Here is a 27,711-nt window from a genome sequence, read left to right as displayed (position 1 = left end):
GTATACATTGCGGAATGCAGATTTTCAATTATCTCTAAAAAATATGTTTAAATTTTAAGCTCAATCTCAAAGATAGGAATAGACCAAAAAATAGTAATTTGTGAAATATTCATCAGTTTAGGCAGGTCAACACTAAGTTGTTTCAAAGCTTTGGATGTTGAGAAATAGGGTATGGATTGCTAGGTAAGTATTTTGAGAAATTCCATATTTTATATAAAAATGAGAAGGCATATCTCTAATATTATTGAACAATGTAATTTTCAAAGTGTCCTAATTCCAAAATCATTAAAAAGCAAACAAACAAAAAGCTATCACGAGGAGAAGATTCCTACTAATCAACTGAGGAGAGGTACCAATTCCACTTTCCTATTTGAGAGGTGGCTACTAAACACTGTTATCTAATCATTAAAGATTCCTAGATAATAAAAAAGCTGGCTGTAGGAAAAAATTGTATAAAACAACAAAAGTCCCTAACTCACTCGTTAAGTTAAATGTAAGATACCAAAAGGCACGGACCATCCCGTGCCATATTCACAATATGGATAAAGCCATATACAGATTAATGATAGTAAAAAAAGAGAGAAAAATTCTGTACAATGACTAGATTGTAAAAGGATTAGACTTTATTGATGAAATAGCATAAAAGCAAATAGACAATATAGGATTAAAATTGCAGAGACAGATGGTGAGTACCAATAGATGGCGCCCTCACCCCACAATAGGTACATGGTGGCACATGTTACGGACAAACACACAGCATCTAAATGGCTAAAAAACCAGATGGTATAAGAATAAAGTGTGCTGAAGATCATGTAGTGCCTTTTGCAAATGAATCAAACATACACAGTGTAAAGGTCATGTAACAAAGCACTGAAAAGTATAAAGTGCAACCTAACGTACCTATATGATAGATGAGAGCCCAGATCCCCGACCTATAGGTTTCGGTGTGACTCCTTCTTCCGGGGGTGGTCTCTAATTAAAAAGACTAACCTTATAAAGGGTAGGTATCCAATCACTGTCCGTATCGACCCAGACCAATCAGGCCTCAGAATATAAATGAACCCTCTATGGGAGAAAAGAAGGTCCACTAACACTAGGAACTTGCCATGAGGTGCAAGGATCAGATACGCCCCATGCAGTGACGCTGTGTTGAAAAGCCAGTAACACACTTATCGCATCACCAGTATACGGATATGAACAACGCACAGCATGTGGGGGTGTGGCCAGGACCCCCACGTGTAACCAACACAAGGAGCCGTAGCGTGTTCCCGATAGCTGGTGACGCCGTACCGGAAGTGCCATGACATAGAGCACCGCGTCACTGCAATAGAAGCGCCCACATCCTGCAACTCATGGAGGCGTACTCTCAATGCCCACGTGTGCAAACACGCCCAGAAAAAGTGACGCAGACAACTGTGTTTGAGTGAGTGCCATGGCAACAAGATCGTTACTGCCAGGCGCCCGCATGTCAGTATACGTCACAGACTAAAGTATCAGTCCACCTATCAGGTTTAGATATAGTGTAGCAGCAGGGATTAGAGGGGAGTGGCCAAAGGCTAAAGGAGCCCAGGTATATCCTGCGAAACCGCATCATACAACCGCAGTGACCACTGCGGCGCACACACGCATGACCGACAGGCCCCGCGCCGCCACTCGTTAAGTTGCCTGACACTACAGTGACCGACACTACAGTGCTCTCTGTTCTGTCTTCATGCACGTTTGCACAGTGTGCAATCTGATATACAGCATAAACTTTCTGTTTCCCAAGTAAGCAAACTGTTCTCTCTGTAGCATAAACTTGTTTATTGGTCAACAGTGAGTATATTTCATAAAACTGTAAGAACATAAATAACAGTGATAAGAATTGAGCACATAATGCACAAAGCTAATACATTTACATAATACAGGGTGGGCTATAAGTATGGATACATCCTGATAAAAAAGAGTAAAGTTGAATTCAAAATGGCGGCTTTGCAGATGGCCGCCATGGCCGTCACTTGACATCAAATGTTTTGCCCACACCACTTCCATTTTATCAGGGTGTATCCATACTTTTGGCCCACCCAGGGTGTATCCATACTAGTGGCCGACCCAGGGTGTATCCATACTTATGGGCCACCCTGTAAAGGAAGTACATTATGAAATGGAAACTGCCCATGTACAATGAAATCTGACATAATCTCCCTATGTAATCACAGCTATACAACTCTATAACAGTTCTGAACATTGTGTTGTTACATACAGAAGTGAACCTCTTACCAGGTATGCTTTTACAAGGGTAATGGAGGTTTTACAAGAGGGGTCCAGGAAGACTCCTACACACGTCTCTCCTGAGGTGAATTTGGTGTCAAAATGGATGCCATTACCCAACATGCATAGGAATCTCCCACAATACACTAGGACACTCCCACAGAGAAAACACTAAACATTTCAGAAATAAACCACTAGATGGAGCCCAACCATCATTTAACATTACTGCAAGGCAAATAACACACTATGAACTTTATAACTTTGTTTTATGCCTGACTGGGCAGAACACTCTCCATTGGCCTTTGTTTACTTGGCTACTGCAAAAATGCCAAATCTATCTTGAGGCCTTTGAATGACTACAGTGGTCATTAGGATAGACTTAATTCACCCCACTGAAGTTAGTGATTGGCTGCAAATATTAAGTCAGTAGAAGGGATGCCATTGTTGCAATCAAGAAAGCAAAAGCTAAAGATTAGAATCAAGGCAAAGGGAAATAGTACAGGTTCTTTTGTTATTTTATACCATTCCAAGTCCATAAAAGATACAGGAATATTAGTAGACCTTCAAAATTGACTATCACAGATACAATAAATGCTTTAAATCAGATTTTTTTCTATTATTTCCAACAAACCATAAAACTCTACATAATCTAAAGCCTGGATTACTATGATAAAACATGCTCAAATATATTATACCAAGCACCAATAGAAGACAATGAGGTAGCCAGTTTTATAAGAGCAATCCCAAAAAGGAACCTTTCTCTGGTGTACCATGTGTGGTTTCCCAGTTTGGCAGGCCTATTTTAGGATCAATGAGGAGATAGAGAACATTAGAACACTAAAGTTAGGAAGGATGAGAAAAAAAAGAATCTAACACCTGTGGAATAAACGTCAAACATCTGCCTGTATGTAATGCAGGCACTGCTTTTATGTAAAAGCTCTGGGTACACAGGCTGGTATAAGCTAGAGGCCACATGTGCAAGATTCCGGTGTGTGTGATGCCACACAAACTCCATTCGGTATCGAGTGTAAATCTTTGCCTTCTTATCAGAAGAAGATGGCATTCAGGCGAAATGGGCAACGTAGAACTGCTAGTCTTAAACCAACCTGCCCATAACTGCTGAAATAGTAGATTCTGCAAAGAGAGAAATCAGGAGATGCTGAGGTTGTGAAGTAGCTCTGAGTTAGTGGCTATAGATTGAACTCTTAGAATTGTGAGACAAAGTTTGAAAGTGGAGGATTGCTCTTACCTAAATCATTGATGCTTTAGAAGTACATTATATGATTCCTTAAAAAGACCCACTGTGGTTTACCGCAACAGCCTGCCTACCCTGCAACCACCTGTGGTGGGAATGGTGATGTATGAGTCAGCAAGAGGAACTGTGTCCTGACGTATGAAGAGGAGCTGGGGTCTGAACCTGCAATTGTAGCTTTGAACTGTAATAGTAAGTAACGGTACAGTCTGAGACAGCGCGAGAAGTTGGGCGCCTAATCATGCGCACTATTGTGGCTTGAGATTCTGGAGTTATAGAATGTATTTAGCACCTTATAAACAACCTAAGACAGCAAGGAAAACTGTGACTTTCAATAGGGTTCCATGGTACGACCCTTAATATTGTTGTGACTTGCATCTGTGACTGACATTAGAGACTGCGTTGATGATAAAATTGATGCACTGTTCTGAGCAGAATTTACTTCAATGTGATTAATGTGGACTGTTATGAAACCCAAGCTGCAGGTTGTAAAGACCTTTTGTACGTGTTAAATAAACTATTTCTATTAATTACCATAACGGCTAAGCATGAGCAGTAGTATTGTAGGGAAACTTCCAAGTTCTGTGCCACAGTATTGTGTTGCAACCTCCAAGCTTTGTACCACTATAATGTAATGTCCGCACCAAGCTTAGAGACTATTGCTGTAGTGACTGTAAAGCTCTCTTCCTTGTTATTAGTGGGGGTCATCAACTATTGGACAACCGTTGGCTTAATCAAACAAGAACAGAACTAAAAAAAAACAATGAATACTCACCTTGTGCAGTGGCAGCTTTCCAGCGAGGTCCATTCTAACAAATTTTGATCAGCTGCCCCTGATGAGTCCTCATTGTCTGCAGCTGGTGCTTGTCACATCACTACCTGGATAAGTGATGCTGACCTCACTGGAATGGTGCAGCTGCAGGAGGTGAATGTCCATTGTTTTTATTTTAGTTCTAGTGCTGATTTGATTTATCTGGGGTTGTAAAGTAATAGAAAATCCCTTTTAAAGGGAACCTCTCAGGCGCAATATGCACCCAGAACTGCAAGCAGTTGTGGATGCATATTAGTGATTCCTGCCTAACTGTCCCTGTATACCCTAGCATAAATAAACAGATCTTTAGAAAAAGAACTTCTAAAGATTGTTTGTTATTTCCTAATGAGACCAGGGACTAGTCACAAGGGTTTTACTTCTCTTGGCTGGTGGCCCACATAGCATGTCAGTACACCCCCTGTGGGCATACTAACATGCTAATGAATACGCAGCGACGCCACACATATCTCACTCTTGATGGCAACCAGAGGAGGATGGATGCGCAGTGCACATGTTCCGGAGTCCCAGGGACTTCCGATCATGCACAGTGAACTGAACCGGGTGTATGCTTCCTGGCTTCAGTGAGGTATAGTGTGCATAACCGGAAGTACTGGGGACTCTGAATCATGCGCAGTGGGCATCCATTCTCCGCCGGCTGCCATCAAGTGTGAGGTATGTGCATGTTTCTGCACATTTATTAGCATGTTAGTACACCCACAGGGGCATGCTATGTGGGCCAACCAGCCAAGGGAAGTAATGCACTTGAAACTAGTCACTGGCCTCAGTAGCATATAACAAATGATCTTTAGAAATACTTTTTCTAAAGATCTCTTTATCTATGCTAATGTATAGAGGGACGATTAGGAAGGGATTACGAATATGCACCCAGAACTGCTCATGGTTCTGGGTGCATATTGCACCTTACAGGTTCCCTTTAAGTGTACATATTAATAGAAAAATAGAGTGCCTAATTTCGTCAGGTTTGACAAATCTCAAAGGAAGTGGTAATTTGCTATCATGTAAGAAACACCTACATTTACCCATGGTAAGCCTATATTCATAAAGTGTGTAAAACAAATGAACAATCCCAGAGAGTTTTGGAAATCACATGTCTCGTAATTTCTTGTTCTCGCTTTTGACAACGGAATCCCACAAACTTCTTAGATGGTATTAGACCTGCTTTTACAATACCAAGTACTTGTGTAGTGTAGTATTTTAGAATGCATATAAAAATTGCCTTCTTTTTTAAGTATTATTTGCATCAATTTTTAATTATGTTTTTAGTTTAAAATTGCACATGTCTGTCAGTGACTTTCATTAAAAAAATAAGTATTCCATCCAAACCATACATGTTTGGGTGGTTAACTTACAATAAGCTGACTTGCCTTTTCAATGCAGTTAAAAAAAAGGTACAATCCAAAAGGGCAATTCATTAACGTGCACTTGAAAGCACTCTCTTGGCATACATCTAATTTATATAAGGTTACAAATATGTTTGGAAATAGTAGTTTCCATTAGATTGACCTAACGCATGTGCACAAAGCTTACTTTTTCTTATTACATTACTTTAGATCTGAACACAGCACTGAGGGTGTAGGCACCTCTAACTGCATACATGTGTTAAGGGGGGCATAATTTACAGTGATGCAATCCAAGTTATGCATCTGCATCTTAAAACCGCCTGCTTCCAAATCATATAGGTAATTTGTCAGTAGCATGCTATCTCATTCATCCAGAGACCAGTAAGTGTACACAGATCTAGATTGAATATATGACTGGTTTAATTATGGAAGTTCACATACATTTAAAGAAATCAGTTGGCTAGGAACCAATAATACGTAAAACATCTCCTATTGGGTAAACTGTAAAAAGAGCTTATTCTGAGATATATACTGTAAATGTGTTTCCTCATTTTATATTAAGCTAAGTCAGCATGATTCACTTATTACAGGAAAGTCCGAGAATGTCCTGTGAGTCTTATGATGTCTGAATGCAGATGTAGGTGCAGTACACAGTGCAAACGCCATTTTAAGTCCTGCTTTTTGGATATCTTCATATAATTCTTAATACTCATAACAATTCATAACCATGTCCATAACACAAGTATGATAACAGACAGACCAGAGATGATTGAATCATTTTGTTGCAAATCAAAATCACATTGACTTTTCTAAAGGCTCACATGATTCTCTGGGCTTCACAATAATGCCTTGTAGGTGTCATTTCACATGATATAGAACAGAAAATCAGGAGAGATGGTAATGGCTTGTATGAAAGGCAAGGTAAGTTGTGCAGCAGACATTTTAGGTTGATTTACGATGGTGAAAGGATGTCAGAGGTTATAGTTTAGAAATAGATTTAGAAATTAAAGCCCTAAAACAATGAATAAATACTCCAGACAGTGATTTGTTGACCAACTTCAGCAATTATATTCTGTAATTAACATAGAGAAACAATTGATAGGGGGAAAAGAGAGATAGGGGAGATGCAAGTCATAGTAACAGACTTTGTAGACGTGCAGATGACTATACTTTCAGTCTGATTGCTGTCCAACAAAACATAAGATTGCTCTCGGACCAATGCTATTTAATGAACCAGTGTACAAGTCTGATTTTTTTCTTCGGACAGAGTGATCCAAGGAAAAAAATTACAGCATGCAGAACTTGACTTTGAGAATTGGATGGCTTTTGGCCATTCAAGCCTATTGGTTCGTCAATAGCTTGGAGCAGATTTCTCAGTTTGTGAGACGTAGAATGTCAGATAACCTGATGTCCTGGTATAACCTCCTGCATGATTAGAATGCACAGATGTCTAATACCTATGAGATAAGGTCCCTGTGGGCAATGGGGCAGCACAGCTGAGTTTAGCTATGTCACATTGCAAATCCTTTTTATCAGTTCTCCTCCTTTACTAGCACAGTCTGCTCCTGTGTGAGATGGGAGAACTACATGCCTTCATTAATGCAGACATGATAAAACCCACTTGGACTTAACAAAATTAACTCATTAAGTACCAAATGCTTTGAATGCTAAAGTAACTGCAACAGATAGGAGAACTTTAAAAAATAAAACTAAAATGTTTTATTTAGCCCTGCAGCCACTATTATATCATTTATCCATCTTTTCTTCTTTTGTCACACTGAAAATTAGGTGAAACGTCCTCTTAATCCATTTGATAGTTGGAGCAAGCCACAGAAAAAAAGATCTGGAATCAGAGTCAGATAAGCAACCTAATTAACAAGCAACCAAACTGGGTTTTTACATTTTTTTGCAATCCTTTTTGTTAGAGGGGAAATACTGTTTTTTGCTTTTTTAATACAGAAGAAAATTCCCCCAAATCCAGAGATTTAACTGCAACGGGATAACCCACAAAGTGTATTTGTCACTAACAAATTTTTTTGCACATTGATTTAACAAGTCAAATTTTATATTCATACATGCCACGCAAATACAGTATATCAAAACAGTGAATAAATCACTCAAAGTTTTGTAAATATTTAATATTTTTTCATGGGACCACACTGAAAATATGACAACTTTGATACAATGTAGTCAGTGTACAGTTTGTATAACAGTGTAAATTTGGTGCCCTCTAAATAACTCAACACACAGCTATTAATGTCTAAACCACTGACAACAAAAATGAATACACCCCTAAGTGAAAATGGTCAAATAGTGTCGAAAGTGTCAATATTTTGTGTGGCCAGGATTATTTTTAAGCACTGTCTTCACTCTCTTGGGCACAGAATTCATTCTTCTTTTCTTCTATGACAACATCATGAAGATTTTGGAGACCTTGCACTCTTCCACCTTCCATTTGATGATGCCCCACAGATACTCAATTTTAGAGATGAGCGAACCGGCCGTGGTTTGGCTTGAGTTCGGTTCGTCGAACGGGGGTCCCGTTCGAGTTCGGTTCGGCGAACGTTCGACGAACCGAACTCGAACTGCACAGGAAACAATGGCAGGCAATCAGAAACACATAAAAACATCTAGAAAACACCCTCAAAAGGTGTCCAAAAGGTGACAAACAACTCACAACACAACACAAACACATGGGAAAGTGACAAGGACATATATTCATGCGAAAGCAAAGGAGCTGGACAAGGAAAAAGAGGAGGAGACACAGATATGGGTATATGCAAGGGAACGTCCATGCCATTACTGTGCAACTTGAGCCCTGCTCATTTTAGGCTTCCAATCTGGATAAATTGCCTGAGCTCACCACGTATGCCTTGGGGATCTTGTTGTGTCCCGCAGCCAGCGTTTTCTCGGAACGTGTCCTCAGTGCTGCTGGGGGTTTGCTGACAGCTAAGCTCACGCATCTGTCCACTGACAATGTGGACAGACTAACGTTCATCAAGATGAACAAGTCATGGCTCTCAGAGGACTTTTCTTCCCCTGGCTCAGCCAGGGGAGGCGAAAGGCACGCGTATTTTTGAGAGTGCTTCATGCAAAGCATCTTTTTCATCTTGAAAATGGGGGTCAACTGATGCCAGTCAAGTGGGGTGTGTGTGGCCCAATTAGTGGAAACAAGGGAGACTGTGGTTGGAGTCCCCTCGCTTTTGAAAAAAGAACCAAGATAAACAAGTCATGGCTCTCAGAGGACTTTTCTTCCCCTGGGTCATCCAGGGGAGGTGAAAGGCACGCGTATTTTTGAGAGTGCTTCATGCAAAGCATCTTTTTCATCTTGAAAATGGGGGTCAACTGATGCCAGTCAAGTGGGGTGTGTGTGGCCCAATTAGTGGAAACAAGGGAGACTGTGGTTAAAGTCCCCTTGCTGTGTTTTACATGCTTTTAGAAGGGCATGACATGGCTTAGAGCTTGACTTTCAGCATCTGCAAACTGTTGGCTACCAAAATGCTTCCTTTCCAACCTTTTTAACCGAGGATTTTCGAGACCTTATGCCCATCGCAGTGCCCCAAGAGCCGATGCCCAGGCGCCACTCCTTCTCCAACAAAGGCGTCCACACGCTACACCAGCATGTCGCACCAAACATCACCGCTTCTTTGAGAAACTGTGTGACAGGGTGCATTTCACCACAGATGCTTGGCCCAGTAAGCATGGACAGGGGCGTTACATGTCGCTGACTGGGCAATGGGTTACTATGGGGAGAGATGTTGAAGGGTCTGCTATACAAGTCTTGCTGTCCCCACGAGTTGTATCAATCCTTCCTCTGTATGTAGAAGTTAATACACTGCTTCTGCCTCCTCAACCTCGTGTGGGTCCTTCACCTTGGCCCAAACCCTGTGTGGTCAGGGCACCCTTCCTTGTAACTGCGCACAAGGAAAACCACACACCTCCTCCTTACTATGCTGGCAGCAGAGCTCAATGCCATCATGCGGTCAAATGTTTACTTTGAAATGTATGGGAAATGTGAGTCACACCGCTGAGAAGTTGTGGACGGTTAGCTCTGGAGACCAAGTTTCATCAATGGTTGTCTCCACTCAACCAGCAGCCAGGGAAGGCCGAGTGTGAAAATGATGCAAAAATGGGTGCGGCCCTTCGCCATGACAATGTGACACACGTGCCTTGTGTGGCTCACGTGTTGAATCTAATTCTCCAGCAATTTTTAAAACACCATCCCGGCCTACATGGCCTTGTGCAGCGGGTACGCTCGCTATGTGCTCACTTCCATCGTTCGCACACAGCAGCTCAACAACTTTCGTCGCTCCAGAAGTCTTTAGGTCTGGTGGTTAAACGCCTGAAATGCGATGTGCCGACACGCAAGAATTTGAATCTGCACATGTTGCAGCGTTTGTGGCAGCACCGCCGAACCCTGCTGCAATACGTTATGACATATAGCCTGGCCTAACTTGATCCAGAGGTGGTCAAGATCACGCTGCTGGAGTGGTGTCAGATCAAGGACCTATGCACTCTTCTACACAGTTTACAAATGTCGACGAAGATGTTTAGCACTGGCAATGCCATTCTCAGCGTGACAATTCTGGTCATCTACATGATGGAGCACACTGTAGGCATTATTCGGAGTCAGGTGTTGGGACAAGAGGAAGGGGAGGAAGTACAGGAGGAGTCATATGCGGAAGGGATAACAAGATCTATGAGGTCCAGATGGTCAGCGGCACCTAGGCGGCAGTCATGGTGGGGTAGAGGGATTAACAAGGACACATAGTATCAGCAAAAAGTGTTGAGGAAGGTGCAGGAGCCCATGAAGAAATGGAGGACGAACGGGCGATGGGCATGGAAGACTCAGCAGATGAGTGAGAGCTTGCTCACATTTCGGTTGTGCGAGGTTGGGGGGAGAGGGCAGAGGAAGGAGGCACGATTCTCACCTCTCTGCCACCAACACACCAAGGACTTGGTCCTCCTGGATGCACAAGACACATGAGCGCCTTCTTGCTGCACTACCTACAACATGACCCTCGGATTGTACGAATTCGAAGTAATGCTAACTACTGGGTTGCCACACTGTTAGATCCCCGGTACAAGACAAAATTTGGCGAAATAATTCCTGCCATAGAAAGGGACGCACGTATACAGGAGTATCTGCAGAAGGTGGTACGCAATCTTAGATCTGCTTTTCCACTAAACACCAGTGCTGCACAGAGTAAATCTCAACGCTTTGTCATGGATAGGAGGAAATGGTCTTTTACTTGTCCACATCTGAGGGACCAAGGGCTGGCTGCTGTGCTGAGATGGCATTGAGTACGGTGTCCCTGCAGAGTTGCACTTTTGGTCATATACAAAATGAGTTGAAAAAGGACAGATGCTGGTGGAAAGGGGAACAGGTGTGTTGGAAAGGGGAAAAAAGTTTTTGTCCGTGGGTTTGGTGGTTAAGCAAAAGTAACATTTGCTGAAGAAACACCATCTGCTATGGTGGGACTGGCAGATTTGGATAAGGTGGTATATACTATGTTACCGCTATATAACGAAAATTAATAAGAAAAGAAAGAGAAAAGTATATATCTCCACCAGCAGTCAATGTCCACCGTGCTCCCAGATGGAAAAGGAGAAGTTGGCAACTGGAAGGTTAGGTGGAGGATACAGAGCTGTGTGGCTATGAAACTAATAGTAGCCTGAACCGAGTTAGACGCCACTCAGATCTGGAGACTGGGAGCCCTGTTAGCGTCACAGGGTCCACACGCCCACCCAGCCCAGGAACTCCCTGTTAACATCACAGGGGCCATTGAGTACACAAACTGTGTGCATTGGGGCCACACCTGTGGACAGCAGGCGCATCAGCAGCAGCAGGCCTGTTAATGCCACTGGGCTGCACAAGCAGGACTTGTAGGACAGGAGCTGGTCTTAACCATTCTGCGTTACCAACAGTGGTTGCGGCCTGCATCGACGCCCTATCCCTGCCTACCTCTGGCCTAAAGCCGCAATGGGTTCAACACATGGAGGTGTGCTCTTTCGGAACATAATAGAAGACTGCGCACCTGCTTGTTGGCTCCAGCCCGTTTTATAACCTGGGTCCGCCCCAAACCAGGGTGGACCACAATGCACCTCCTGGAGACAAAAGCAGAGTGACACGTCATGAGTGGCATAACTAGCGTCCTACTTGGAACCGCAACTTCAATAATGACCTTATGGCTGACACGACACAAACACCTCACCAGTCATCATCTGACCATCAATAATGAGGTGACAAGTCATAGGGGCGGGCCTCTGCAAGCCATTTGGGAGTGGCCTACCCACATCGTCAGGACACCTGATGCCCTGTGGTCTATATGGGCCCCCCACATCAGGGGCAGGGCCAAAGAGTTCATTACTGGACCTAGTCTCTGATGCAGTAAGTGCCTGAGCATCCTCAGTAGCATGAAATACAGTCTCTGAAAAAAGACTATCAGCTTTAGCATGGTGTCTAGGCACAAACAGGACTTAGACCTGGCAAGGAATGCAAGTACCTGTGCAAAGAGGCTTTTCGCACTAAGTGTGGGAGCATGCGCAGTATCCCGAAATGAAGACTTAGCCTCAGGAATGGCACAGTCAGGCTGAGCATACTCACTAGGCGAAACACTGTAGTTAGGCTGCGGCTGGGGTAAATCGGCACACGCATGCGCACTAGCTGCCTCTCCACACTTAAACGTGGAGGAGAAATTGCTTTTCGGGTGTGGACTTGGAGATGCAGTCTATGAACAGAAGGAAAAGCTAAAGGTGTGTGTTACAGCAAGGAGCCACCGCGGAAACACTTCGTTCAATTGTGAGGGGAGTCATTTTGGAGTTTGGTGAGGAGTACCGTAACGCCAGTGAGCAGCATCCTGTGCCACAGACCAACATTCTTACGGTGCTGTCTATACTGCTTACCGTGAGAGGAGCGTAAAGTCTGTATTTCTGGCAACTGGACATCACAGTACCCGGGTACGGTAGGCTGTGCCCAGACAATAATGCGGGCACGCAACACTTTTTTATTAGTAAAACACATATCTGTTCTGGGTAGGCCGACTATTTATAGAGAATAAGACTTGCTGCCTCTGCACTGTCAAATTGTCAAGTACAGTGTAAATCATAGAGGGACAGCGACACATGATTGCATTGACTGTTGATTTTCAAGATTTCCATGACTGTGTTGCCGAGCTGTGTGGTTTGCATTCACACTGTTATCATCTGCCTTATCTGTGAGGCTTCAGCTAACAAGGGTATTCAGGGGGGGTAATGTGTTTTGTCTATGTTTACGTAGATAACTGTGAAGCTCTTGTGATGCGGCATTGGTAAGTCGTGTTCGCACACACACACACACGCACAAACACACAATTACTGCTACACAGAGGGATTAGCAGGTAGTAGGCAACAGAATAGATTGTTCAATTATTTAAATTGTATGCACGGTTCTTATTGTTTGTTTTGGTAAAGTTAAACAATCATTTATCAACCCAACTGCCTAAAGTCCTTTTACTGTTGCCTGGTTTTGCTGCATACTGGGGAGCCCACCCTGTACACGACTTAAAATGAAGCATAAGTCGCAATGTGAATTTCACTGTGCTACAATGCGGCCTAGCGTGCCTGTGCAACCACCGCCTGCCCCATCAAGTGCATCTGCGTGCTCTTCATCCTCTGTGACTGTGGGGACAGCAGTCTCACATGGTTTTTCACACTGAACTTCCACCCTTTTACACGCAACAGGGAGTGTGATTGGCAGGTCATCACTTGTTTTGGAAGTGGAAACAGATGGTATTGTTGAGCTGTCAGACATCGAGAAAACCAACATTGGATGCAGGCTACATTATATCCACACCTGCACCTTCGTCACAGATTGGCTGGACTACCTGCAGTTAATAATTGCATTCCAGAAATGGAAAGGAGTGTAGAATGCACATGTGTTGTACCTTGCTTGGCAGCAAAGGAACACTAACTTAGTATTACAGACAATTTTAGGAAGGCAGAAAAAGAGTCAGCTCTTTGGGCAAATTAAATAGCGTGGCAAAAGTGGACAGGTGCGTACAGTGGCCGTGTTCTGTGGGTACCAGGAAAGTAAAGGAAGCCTCACTTTCTATCCCTCCGAATGATCAAATGCAGCAAGGAATTCCCTGAGTTTGCTATAAAATTAGCGTAGCAAAATGTGCATGAGGGTGTCATGCAGAGGTGCTGCAAATAGATTTGCACCAGTGGGACAATAATGAAATCCAACAGCCACTTTTAGGATGCCACTAAGTTTCCTCAGTGTTTGCTAGTATAATGGCTTAGTAACAATGAGTTTGAGTGTGCAATGCAGGCAGACGTGCTGCAAATATCTTTGCACTAGTGGGACACTAATGAAGTCCAACAGCCACTTTTAGGATGCCACTAAATGGCAGCATTTTTTGCTATTATTATAGCTTATTAAAATCAGAGCAGGAGTGTGTCATGCAGAGGTGCTAGAAATAGCTTTGCACCAGTGGGACAATAATGAAGTCCAACAGTCACTTCTTGAATGCCATTAAATGGCAGCATTTTTTGCTATTATTATAGCTTATTAAAAACAGAGCAGGAGGGTGTCATGCAGAGGTGCTAGAAATAGCTTGGCACTAGTGGGACACTAAAGAAGTCCAGCAGCCACTTTTAGGATGCCACTAAGTTTCCTCAGTGTTTGCTAGTATAATGGCTTAGTAACAATGAGTTTGAGTGTGCAATGCAGGCAGACGTGCTGCAAATATCTTTGCACTAGTGGGACAATAATGAAGTCCAACAGCCACTTTTAGGATGCCACTAAATGGCAGCATTTATTTCTATTATTATAGCTTATTAAAAACAGAGCAGGAGGGTGTCATGCAGAGGTGCTAGAAATAGCTTGGCACCAGTGGGACACTAACGAAGTCCAACAGCCACTTTTAGGATGCCACTAAGTTTCCTCAGTGTTTGCTAGTATAATAACTTAATAACAATGAGTTTGAGTGTGCAATGCAGGCAGACGTGCTGCAAATATCTTTGCACTAGTGGGACAATAATGAAGTCCAACAGCCACTTTTAGGATGCCACTAAATGGCAGCATTTTTTGCTATTATTATAGCTTATTAAAAACAGAGCAGGAGGGTGTCATGCAGAGGTGCTAGAAATAGCTTGGCACCAGTGGGACACTAATGAAGTCCAACAGCCACTTTTTGGATGCCACTAAGTTTCCTCAGTGTTTGCTAGTATAATGGCTTAGTAACAATGAGTTTGAGTGTGCTATGCAGGCAGACGTGCTGCAAATATCTTTGCACTAGTGGGACAATAATGAAGTCCAGCAGCCACTTTTAGGATGCCACTAAATGGCAGCATTTTTTGCTATTATTATAGCTTATTAAAAACAGAGCAGGAGGGTGTCATGCAGAGGTGGTAGAAATAGCTTTGCACCAGTGGGACAATAATGAATTCCAACAGCCACTTTTAGGATGCCACTAAATGGCAGCATTTTTTGCTATTATTATAACTTATTAAAAACAGAAAAGGAGGGTGTCATGCAGAGGTGCTAGAAATAGCTTGGCACCAGTGGGACAATAATGAAGTCCAACAGTTACTTTTAGGATGCCACTAAATGGCAGCATTTTTTGCTATTATTATAGCTTATTAAAAACAGAACAGAAGGGTGTCATGCAGAGGTGCTAGAAATAGCTTGGCACCAGTGGGACACTAATGAAGTCCAACAGCCACTTTTAGGATGCCACTAAGTTTCCTCAGTGTTTACTAGTATAATGGCTTAGTAACAATGAGTTTGAGTGTGCAATGCAGGCAGACGTGCTGCAAATATCTTTGCACTAGTGGGACAATAATGAAGTCTAACAGCCACTTTTAGGATGCCACTAAGTTTCCTCAGTGTTTGCTAGTATAATGGCTTAGTAACAATCAGTTTGAGTGTGCAATGCAGGCAGACGTGCTGCAAATATCTTTGCACTAGTGGGACAATAATGAAGTCCAACAGCCACTTTTAGGATGCCACTAAATGGCAGAATGTTTTGCTATTATTATAGCTTATTAAAAACAGAGCAAGAAGGTGTCATGCAGAGGTGCTAGATATAGCTTTGCACCAGTGGGACAATAATGAAGACCAACAGCCACTTTTAGGATACCACTAAATGGCTGCATTTTTTGCTATTATTATAGCTTATTAAAAACAGCAGGAGGGTGTCATGCAGAGGTGCTAGAAATAGCTTGGCACCAGTGGGACACTGATGGAGTACAACAGCCACTTCTTGTATGCCACTAAATGCCAGCATTTTTTGCTAATATTATAGCTTATTAAAAACAGAGCAGGAGGGTGTCATGCAGAGGTGCTAGAAATAGCTTTGCACCAGTGGGACAATAATGAATTCCAACAGCCACTTTTAGGATGCCACTAATTGGCAGCATTTTTTGCTATTATTATAACTTGTTAAAAACAGAAAAGGAGGGTGTCATGCAGAGGTGCTAGAAATAGCTTGGCACCAGTGGGACAATAATGAAGTCCAACAGTTACTTTTAGGATGCCACTAAATGGCAGCATTTTTTGCTATTATTATAGCTTATTAAAAACAGAACAGAAGGGTGTCATGCAGAGGTGCTAGAAATAGCTTGGCACCAGTGGGACACTAATGAAGTCCAACAGCCACTTTTAGGATGCCACTAAGTTTCCTCAGTGTTTGCTAGTATAATGGCTTAGTAACAATCAGTTTGAGTGTGCAATGCAGGCAGACGTGCTGCAAATATCTTTGCACTAGTGGGACAATAATGAAGTCTAACAGCCACTTTTAGGATGCCACTAAGTTTCCTCAGTGTTTGCTAGTATAATGGCTTAGTAACAATCAGTTTGAGTGTGCAATGCAGGCAGACATGCTGCAAATATCTTTGCACTAGTGGGACAATAATGAAGTCCAACAGCCACTTTTAGGATGCCACTAAATGGCAGAATGTTTTGCTATTATTATAGCTTATTAAAAACAGAGCAAGAAGGTGTCATGCAGAGGTGCTAGATATAGCTTTGCACCAGTGGGACAATAATGAAGACCAACAGCCACTTTTAGGATACCACTAAATGGCTGCATTTTTTGCTATTATTATAGCTTATTAAAAACAGCAGGAGGGTGTCATGCAGAGGTGCTAGAAATAGCTTGGCACCAGTGGGACACTGATGGAGTACAACAGCCACTTCTTGTATGCCACTAAATGCCAGCATTTTTTGCTAATATTATAGCTTATTAAAAACAGAGCAGGAGGGTGTCATGCAGAGGTGCTAGAAATAGCTTTGCACCAGTGGGACAATAATGAAGTCCAACAGCCACTTTTAGGATGCCACTAAGTTTCCTCAGTGTTTGCTAGTATAATGGCTTAGTAACAATGAGTTTGAGTGTGCAATGCAGGCAGAAGTGCTGCAAATATCTTTGCACTAGTGGGACTATACAAAAGTCCAATAGCCAAGTTTAGGATGCCACTAAATGGCAGAATTTGTTGCTATTATTATAGCTTATTAAAAACAGAGCAGAAGGGTGTCATGCAGAGGTGCCAGAAATAGCTTTGCACCAGTGGGACAATAATGAAGTCCAACAGTCACTTTTAGGATGCCACTAAATGGCAGCATTTTTCGCTATTATTATAGCTTATTAAAAACAGAGCAGAAGGGTGTCATGTAGAGGTGCTAGAAATAGCTTGGCACCAGTGGAACACTAATGAAGTCCAACAGCCACTTTTAGGATGCCACTAAGTTTCCTCAGTGTTTACTAGATAATGGCTTAGTAACAATGAGTTTGAGTGTGCAATTCAGGCAGACGTGCTGCAAATATCTTTGCACTAGTGGGACAATAATGAAGTCCAACAGCCACTTTTAGGATGCCACTAAGTTTCCTCAGTGTTTACTAGATAATGGCTTAGTAACAATGAGTTTGAGTGTGCAATTCAGGCAGACGTGCTGCAAATATCTTTGCACTAGTGGGACAATAATGAAGTCCAACAGCCACTTTTAGGATGCCACTAAGTTTCCTCAGTGTTTGCTAGTATAATGGCTTAGTAACAATCAGTTTGAGTGTGCAATGCAGGCAGACGTGCTGCAAATATCTTTGCACCAGTGGGACAATAATGAAGTCCAACAGCCACTTTTAGGATGCCACTAAATGGCAGCATTTTTTGCTATTATTATAGCTTATTAAAAACAGAGCAGGAGGGTGTCATGCAGAGGTGCTAGAAATAGCTTTGCACCAGTGGGACAATAATGAAGTCCAACAGCCACTTTTAGGATGCCACTAAGTTTCCTCAGTGTTTGCTAGTATAATGGCTTAGTAACAATGAGTTTGAGTGTGAAATGCAGGCAGACGTGCTGCAAATATTTTTGCACTAGTGGGACAATAATGAAGTCCAACAGCCACTTTTAGGATGCCACTAAATGGCAGAATTTGTTGCTATTATTATAGCTTATTAAAAACAGAGCAGGAGGGTGTCATGCAGAGGTGCTAGAAATAGCTTTGCACCAGTGGGACAATAATGAAGTCCACCAGCCACTTTTAGGATGCCACTAAATGGCAGCATTTATTTCTATTATTATAGCTTATTAAAAACAGAGCAGGAGGGTGTCATGCAGAGGTGCTAGAAATAGCTTGGCACCAGTGGGACACTAATGAAGTCCAACAGCCACTTTTAGGATGCCACTAAGTTTCCTCAGTGTTTGCTAGTATAATGGCTTAATAACAATGAGTTTGAGTGTGCAATGCAGGCAGACGTGCTACAAATATCTTTGCACTAGTGGGACAATAATGAAGTCCAACAGCCTTTTTTAGGATGCCACTAAATGGCAGAATTTTTTGCTATTATTATAGCTTATTAAAAACAGAGCAGGAGGGTGTCATGCAGAGGTGCTAAAAATAGCTTTGCACCAGTGGGACAATAATGAAGTCCAACAGCCACTTTTAGGATGCCACTAAATGGCAGCATTTTTTGATATTATTATAGCTTATTAAAAACAGCAGGAGGGTGTCATGCAGAGGTGCTAGAAATAGCTTGGCACCAGTGGGACACTAATGGAGTACAACAGCCACTTCTTGTATGCCACTAAATGGCAGCATTTTTTGTTATTATTATAGCTTATTAAAAACAGAGCAGGAGGGTGTCATGCAGAGGTGCTAGAAATAGCTTTGCACCAGTGGGACAATAATGAAGTCCAACAGCCACTTTTAGGATGCCACTAAATGGCAGCATTTTTTGCTATTATTATAGCTTATTAAAAACAGAGCAGGAGGGTGTCATGCAGAGATGCTAGAAATAGCTTGGCACCAGTGGGACACTAATGAAGTCCAACAGCCACTTTTAGGATGCCACTAAGTTTCCTCAGTGTTTGCTAGTATAATGGCTTAGTAACAATGAGTTTGAGTGTGCAATGCAGGCAGATGTGCTGCAAATATTTTTGCACTAGTGGGACAATAATGAAGTCCAACAGCCACTTTTAGGATGCCACTAAGTTTCCTCAGTGTTTGCTAGTATAATGGCTTAGTAACAATCAGTTTTAGTGTGCAATGCAGGCAGACGTGCTGCAAATATCTTTGCACCAGTGGGACAATAATGAAGTCCAACAGCCACTTTTAGGATGCCACTAAATAGCAGCATTTTTTGCTAATATTATAGCTTATTAAAAACAGAGCAGGAGGTTGTCATGCAGACTTGCTAGAAATAGCTTTGCACCAGTGGGACAATATTGAAGTCCAACAGTCACTTCTCGTATGCCACTAAATGGCAGCATTTTTTGCTGTTATTATAGCTTATTAAAAACAGAGCAGGAGGGTGTCATGTAGAGGTGCTAGAAATAGGTTTGCACCAGTGGGACAATAATGAAGTCCAACAGCCACTTTTAGGATGCCACTAAGTTTCCTCAGTGTTTGCTAGTATAATGACTTAGTAACAATGAGTTTGAGTGTGCAATGCAGGCAGACGTGCTGCAAATATCTTTGCACTAGTGGGACAATAATGAAGTCCAACAGCCACTTTTAGGATGCCACTAAGTTTCCTCAGTGTTTGCTAGTATAATGGCTTAGTAACAATCAGTTTGAGTGTGCAATGCAGGCAGACGTGCTGCAAATATCTTTACACTAGTGGGACAATAATGAAGTCCAACAGCCACTTTTAGGATGCCACTAAATGGCAGAATTTTTTGCTATTATTATAGCTTATTAAAAACAGAGCAGGAGGGTGTCATGCAGAGGTGCTAGAAATAGCTTTGCACCAGTGGGACAATAATGAAGTCCAACAGCCACTTTTAGGATGCCATTACGTTTCCTCAGTGTTTGCTAGTATAATGGCTTAGTAACAATGAGTTTGAGTGTGCAATGCAGGCAGACGTGCTGCAAATATCTTTGCACTAGTGGGACAATAATGAAGTCCAACAGCCACTTTTAGGATGCCACTAAGTTTCCTCAGTGTTTGCTAGTATAATGGCTTAATAACAATGAGTTTGAGTGTGCAAAGGGCAGGAGGGTACAGTGGCAGGGTTGTGGGTCTGGGTAGTGGAAAGGAAGCCTCCCTTTCTATCCCTCCTAATGGGGAAATGCAGCGAGGAAATCCCTGACCTTAGCTACAAAGACGCTGTATTCTTGTGTAGCTGTTAAAATCTGTTTTCACGGACCTGACTGTCACCTATGGCTCTGACCCTGCCTTTATTAGCCCTTACAAGGGCAGAAAGAAACTTCAATCCCTATTCTGTATAGCGCTGTGTATAGAGCGTACACAGCAGTATCGGAGACAGGAGCTGCGTTAGCGGTGACTGACACCAAGACGCAGAAGGCAGATAATGGCGTGCTGGAGGAAAATGTCCGTTTTTATAATGAAGGGACATGTGACATGGATATCCTATCACACATGCCATTGCTTCTCTGGCTAAAAGTCCACTTAGCTGTGTGTGTGTGTCTGGGATTGGCTGACATGCTGGCCCGCCCCACTACACGCGCGCGCTTATGGAAGGAAGACAAGGAAAAAAAAAAAAAATGGCGATCGCCATTATCCAAACAGCAGTGATCTGAATGCGCTGTTCCCGCACACTATACACTGAAATTTCATAATAGTGTGAGTCACAGAGTGACTTAGACTATTACAGCGGAAAGCCAGCTAGTAATTAGCTTGTCTTTTGCTGCTAGAACCGTTCTCGAACGTATCTAGACCTATCGAGCTTTAGCAAAAAGCTCGACTTCTAGTTCGATCTAGAACAGCCCCCAAAATCACTCGAGCCGCGAACTGGAGAACCTCGAACCGCGCTCAACTCTACTCAATTTAGGTTTGGAGACATGCTTGGCCAGTCCAGCACCTTTACTCTCAGTTTCTTTAGCAAGGCTGTAGTTATCTTAGAGGTGTGTTTGGGGTTGTTATGTTGGAATACTGCTCTAAGGCCCAGTTTCCGAAGGGTGGGCATCATGCTTTGCTTAAGTATGTCACAGTTGGCAGCACTCACACAGTCCCAAACCATGACACTCACCACCATGCTTGACTGTAGGCAAGAAAACTTTTCTTTGTACTCCTCACATGGTTTCTGACACACAGACTTGACATCATTTGAACAAAATAAGTTTATTTTGGTCTCAGCAGACCATAGTACATAATTCCAGTAGTCAATATCCTTAGTCTGCTTGTCTTCCATAAACTATTTGCAGGCTTAATTTGCATCATCTTTAGAAGAGGCTTCTTTCTAGGATGATAGACATGCTGACCAATTTGATGCAGTTTGCGGCGTATGGTCTGAGCACTGTCAGGCTGACCCTCCACCCCTCTAACATCTTCAGCAATGCTGGTGTCAGGTTTCCAGGTTTTCCAGTTCTCTTTTGAATGAGCTTGCCCTCGGTTAACATGGAGTTTACTGTTCTGTTGCCCTACTTCCTGTCCAGCTGCTTAAAAGGCCGCCTCTAAGCCTAGTCCAGTGCCTGAGTATACTGCTTGCTGTGTGCTCCTGCTTTGCTGCTGCTAATCCTGTTTGCCTTTGGATCCTCCTAAAGACTACCGACCGACCGACTCTGGACCTTACCCGGTTTCTCAAGCTGTGCCCGGATTCCGTCTGCCATCTTCGGTCAGCACTCTGCCCGGTTCTCTCTGGTTCGTAACCACTCTGGACATTCATTCCGTACGGACACTCCTGGACTTTTACCGCTTGCCCCTTGTGTCCCGGCTGCTGCGCATTTAGGCCTTCCGGGGTAATTGCCGGACAGTCCCTGTATAGGGGTTCGCTCTGGTGGTCTCCCTGGGGGAGTCCGGTGCGTGGTCCCGGGAATTCCCTTTGCTCCGTTTCGGGAAGGTATTGTGTGTATTTGTACCGCTGTGTTTTCCGTTGTGTATCTACCGTGGTTACATATTATAAAATATCTTGTACCAAGAACTCGTCTCTGATTGTCATTGCCCTACGCTATCGAAATCCTCAGAACATATATAAGTATTACATTATACTCAGGCCATAAGAGGATTTCGCTGGGGCAATGACTGAGACACGAGTAGATCAGCTCTTCTCCATGATTAACTCCCTGCAGCAGGAGATGGAGGCGGTGCAGAATAAACTTAGAGATGTGGAGGCACAGCTGGGCCATGATCACCAGGTACTGGGGCCGGCTATACAGGATTTGCAAGTCAGAGTGGAGGCTCAGGAAGCCGTCCCCACTACGTCCGTATCAACTGCTGGTATGCCTAGGTTACCCCCATTCCGTTTCAATGGTGATCGTAGTCAGTTCCGTGGATTTGTTAACCAATGTATACTGTTTTTCGATGTACATTCTGATTATTACCGTTCTGATCGGTCAAAGGTGTTATGTATCATCATGTTATTAACCTCACGAGCACTGGCTTGGGCTAATCCCATGATAGAGAATCGGGACATCCGTTTGAATCACCTGGATGACTTTCTGAATGCAATGGCGCAAATGTTTGATGATCCGAATCGCCGTGCTACCGCTGAAGCGGCTCTCCTTTCCTTACGTCAGGGAAAGCGTTCTGTCGTTGAATACGCCACTGAGTTCAAGAGGTTAGTGGTAGACACCGATTGGGGAAACAATGCTTTATTGTCTGTTTTCAGAAAAGGTTTGTCCGGTACCATCAAGGACGAGTTAGCCCGTTCCGAATCTCCAGGGGATTTTGAACTGTTTCTCCAGCACTGTGTGCGCATTGATACCCGTTTGACGGAACGTAGACAGGAAAAATGGGCAGCTGTAAACCGTGTAAACAATATTGCGTTTCCTTCCAGAGAACCCGCTCTCAGGACGCCACGGGAGGCCGAGGACGTACCTATGCAAGTGGACTCTCTGCAAAAACGAGAGACCAATGAACGTCGTGAACACCGGCTCCGTGAGTGTTTGTGTTTCTATTGCGGTCAATCGGACCATTTCTTGATCGACTGCCCGAAACGTCCAAATCGCCCAAATAGGGTATTGGCAGCCATGGCAGAGTGTGACAACACGGACGCAGAGTCCGATATCTCTGAGGCAAGTGGACACTTGGATGCGGTGTTTCCCTTGACGGTAATGTCTACCTCACCGAAGGACTCAGAGGGGAAATATACCCATTGCTCACTCCCCATTCAGATCCGTTGGGAGGGACAGCTAATTCCTACCTCTGCAAAGATGGACTCTGGGGCAGGGGGAAATTTCATGGACTCTTCCTTTGCCAGGAAACACGGTATCCGGACTCAGCAAAGATCCTCACCGGTTACCATGGAGACGGTAGACGGATCTCCGTTAATCTCTGGACCAGTGGATCGGGAAACCGTACCGCTCGAATGCGTGATGAAGCCAGGTCAGCAGGGGACCCTTGTTTTCATGATAATTTCTTCTCCTCATTTTCCGATTATTTTAGGTATTCCGTGGCTACGGTCTACAAATCCCGTCATCGATTGGGAGACTAAAGAAATAACCTTCCCACCACAGAGTGGTCCGACCATTTGTCCAACTGTTCCGGTTCCAGTAACATCAAATACGGAGGGCACTGTACAGGTACCTGTTTTACCCCCGGTTTACCGTGACTTCGCTGACATATGCGACAAAAGAAAAGCCGATCAGCTTCCCCCGCATAGACCGTATGATTGCCCCATAGACTTACTCCCAGGGGCGGAGATTCCGTTTGGTCATGTCTACCCGTTGGCGGCACCTGAGCTAGAAGCACTAAAAGAGTATATTGATGAAAGCCTAGCCAAGGGATTCATTCGTCCGTCTACCTCACCCGCAGGGGCACCCATCTTTTTCGTGAAAAAGAAGGAGGGGACTCTGAGACCCTGTATTGACTACCGGGAACTGAATAAGATACCCATCCGGAACCGGTATCCGTTACCGTTGATTCCTGAGCTATTGGAGAGGGTCCAACAGGCAAAAATATTCACCAAATTAGACCTCCGTGGGGCATATAATCTGCTTCGTATACGTCCCGGAGACGAGTGGAAGACCGCGTTCCGATGTCGGTACGGACATTTTGAGTACCTAGTGATGCCTTTTGGACTTTGTAACGCTCCCGCGGCATTTCAACATCTAGTTAACGATATTTTTAGGGATATCATGGACCAATTCATGGTGATCTATCTGGACGATATCCTAATCTTTTCTGATTCTTTACAGGAACACCAGGAGCACGTTAAGACCGTACTTACCCGGCTGAGGGAAAACCACCTGTACATTAAACTGGAGAAATGCGAGTTCCACTGCTCACAAATACAATTCTTAGGTTATGTCATCTCTCCTCAGGGACTGAACATGGAATCTAGCAAGATACAAGCCATTCTCGACTGGCCGGAACCGGGAAACATCAAAGAGGTACAACGCTTTGTCGGTTTTGCCAACTTTTACCGACGCTTTATCCGTAACTTTTCAGAGATTGTTCGTCCCATCACTCTGTTAACCAAAAAAGGACAGAAGTTTGTGTGGTCCGCCCAGGCCCAGGAAGCATTTCATCGTCTCAAGGTATGTTTTACCTCAGCGCCAATATTAGTACATCCGAATCCCGCACTTCCCTTTATCGTGGAGGTTGACGCTTCCGACTATGCATTAGGGGCCATTCTTTCTCAAAGGACTGGGGACAAGAGTCTCTTGCATCCGTGTGCCTTCTTTTCCCGCCGGTTGTCCCCTGCAGAAAGGAACTATGACATTGCGGACAAGGAATTATTGGCGATTATTTCCGCTTTCAAGGAATGGAGACACCACTTACAGGGAGCCGCGCAGCAAGTGATAGTACTCACAGATCATATTAATCTGGAATTTCTTAAGTCTGCCAGGTGCCTGTCTCCACGGCAAGCCCGTTGGAGCCTATTTCTTAACCAATTCAATTTTATCGTTACCTACCGTCCAGGTTCACGTAATGGGAAAGCCGATGCCTTGTCCCGAATCCACGCCGTGGACTCCGTGCCTGGAACCCCGTCTCAGACCGTGTTATCGGATGCCAATTTCGTTGGAGTAATCCAGGACCAGGACTTGTGGAAGGACATCAAGCTGGCCTATGATGGTGACGTATTTCTTGCTGCCCCCCCGAATGATGTAACTCTTGTTCTTCGGAATGGTGTGTGGTTGAGAGAGCGACGCATTTATGTCCCGGAGGCTGTAAGACTTCGGGTTCTCAAATTGGTCCATGACTCCGTGTTGGCTGGTCATAGGGGGGTACTGAAGACGCAGGAATTTCTGAGCCGTTTTTTCTGGTGGCCTACCTGTTTACAGGATGTGAAGGACTATGTCCACTCATGTGTGGTTTGTGCCCGGTGCAAGGTCCCTCGTGTGGCTCCTACGGGACTCCTCCAACCGTTACCCGTGCCATCTCGCCCTTGGGGGTCTATCTCCATGGATTTTATTGTGGAGTTGCCAGTCTCAGGCGGGCACAATACCATTTTAGTGGTGGTGGATCGATTGACTAAAGCTGCTCACTTCATTCCGTGTACCGGTCTTCCCTCAGCCGCAGAGACAGTGGATTTGGTTATCCAGAACGTATTCCGATTGCATGGGGTACCAGACGAGATCATCTCTGACCGGGGCGTGCAGTTCACGTCTAGATTCTGGAAGGGGTTTTGTACGGCACTCCAGATTGATGTCTGTTTGTCTTCTGCATACCATCCTCAGACAAATGGGCAAACCGAACGGACAAATCAAACCCTGGAACAATACCTTCGATGTTATGTCAGCCATCTCCAAGACGATTGGTTGAAGATGCTTCCGTTGGCGGAGTTCTCATACAACAACACTCAGAGCAGCTCCACTAAGGTAACGCCCTTTTTCGCTAACCTGGGTTACCATCCGACTGTTTTGCCTAGGTCACCGGTTGCGGTTTCGGTGCCAGCGGTGGAGGACAGATTGACAGAACTACGACAAAATCTGGAGGTTCTAAAGGACACTGTGGCTACGGCCCAGGAGCGTTACAAGAGGTCGGCAGACACTCACCGGAAACCGGCACCCATGTACAAGGTAGGGGACTCTGTATGGTTATCTACCAAAAACCTGAGATTGGGTGTTCCTTCGCAGAAGCTGGGACAAAAATTCATCGGTCCGTTTAAGATCACCGGGATCGTGAGCCCTGTGGCCTATCGGCTACGGTTACTGCACCATCTAAAGGTACACCCGGTTTTTCATGTGTCTCTCCTCAAACCCGTTTCCCCTAATACGTTTCATGGTCGTGTTGTGCCTCCTCCTCCGCCTGTGATGGTCGACGGCGAGGAGCAGTTCGTGGTTGAGGACATTATTGACTCCCGGCTCCATCGTCGTCGGCTTCAGTATCTGGTACGTTGGCAGGGGTACGCCCCCGAGGACGATTCCTGGGAACCGGTGGGTAACATTCGGGCACCCCGGAAGATTGCTCAGTTTCATCGACGTTTCCCGGACAAGCCAGGCCCTGATCCGTCCTGAGGCCGTCTCTGGGGGGGGGAGTAATGTCAGGTTTCCAGGTTTTCCAGTTCTCTTTTGAATGAGCTTGCCCTCGGTTAACATGGAGTTTACTGTTCTGTTGCCCTACTTCCTGTCCAGCTGCTTAAAAGGCCGCCTCTAAGCCTAGTCCAGTGCCTGAGTATACTGCTTGCTGTGTGCTCCTGCTTTGCTGCTGCTAATCCTGTTTGCCTTTGGATCCTCCTAAAGACTACCGACCGACCGACTCTGGACCTTACCCGGTTTCTCAAGCTGTGCCCGGATTCCGTCTGCCATCTTCGGTCAGCACTCTGCCCGGTTCTCTCTGGTTCGTAACCACTCTGGACATTCATTCCGTACGGACACTCCTGGACTTTTACCGCTTGCCCCTTGTGTCCCGGCTGCTGCGCATTTAGGCCTTCCGGGGTGATTGCCGGACAGTCCCTGTATAGGGGTTCGCTCTGGTGGTCTCCCTGGGGGAGTCCGGTGCGTGGTCCCGGGAATTCCCTTCGCTCCGTTTCGGGAAGGTATTGTGTGTATTTGTACCGCTGTGTTTTCCGTTGTGTATCTACCGTGGTTACATATTATAAAATATCTTGTACCAAGAACTCGTCTCTGATTGTCATTGCCCTACGCTATCGAAATCCTCAGAACATATATAAGTATTACAGCTGGCAGCACTCATACGTCTGTTTTGAAAAGACAACCTCTGGATATGAACATACCTTGACCATGGTGAGGCTTGTGTGATGCCCTGGACTATCAGGTCATCACAGGGTATTGTGCAATCTGCTCTTCTGTACAATATCCACCTCTTCCTTGGTTATGGGTCCCCAACTACATGGTGTTGCCTACATCAGCCAATTAAAGTCCTAGGTACACTCTGCACCATACCCACCAGACACACCAGTGGACGTCCTGAGTGGAATAGGGTCACCCACTTGGGGGTTGGTGGAGGAGGTCAGGAGTGTCAAAGAGTTTGAGGTTGGAGTTGGAGAGTAAAGGAGAGAGGAGGTCAGGAGCCGAGCTCCTTGGAAGTAACTACAGTTAGGTCCAGAAATATTTGGACAGTGACACAATTTTCGCGAGTTGGGCTCTGCATGCCACCACATTGGATTTGAAATGAAACCTCTACAACAGAATTCAAGTGCAGATTGTAACGTTTAATTTGAAGGTTTGAACAAAAATATCTGATAG

This window comes from Anomaloglossus baeobatrachus, chromosome 1 (assembly GCF_048569485.1).
Source record: "Anomaloglossus baeobatrachus isolate aAnoBae1 chromosome 1, aAnoBae1.hap1, whole genome shotgun sequence".
Taxonomy (NCBI): Eukaryota; Metazoa; Chordata; class Amphibia; order Anura; family Aromobatidae; genus Anomaloglossus; species Anomaloglossus baeobatrachus.
Note: the sequence above shows the minus strand (reverse complement) of the source record.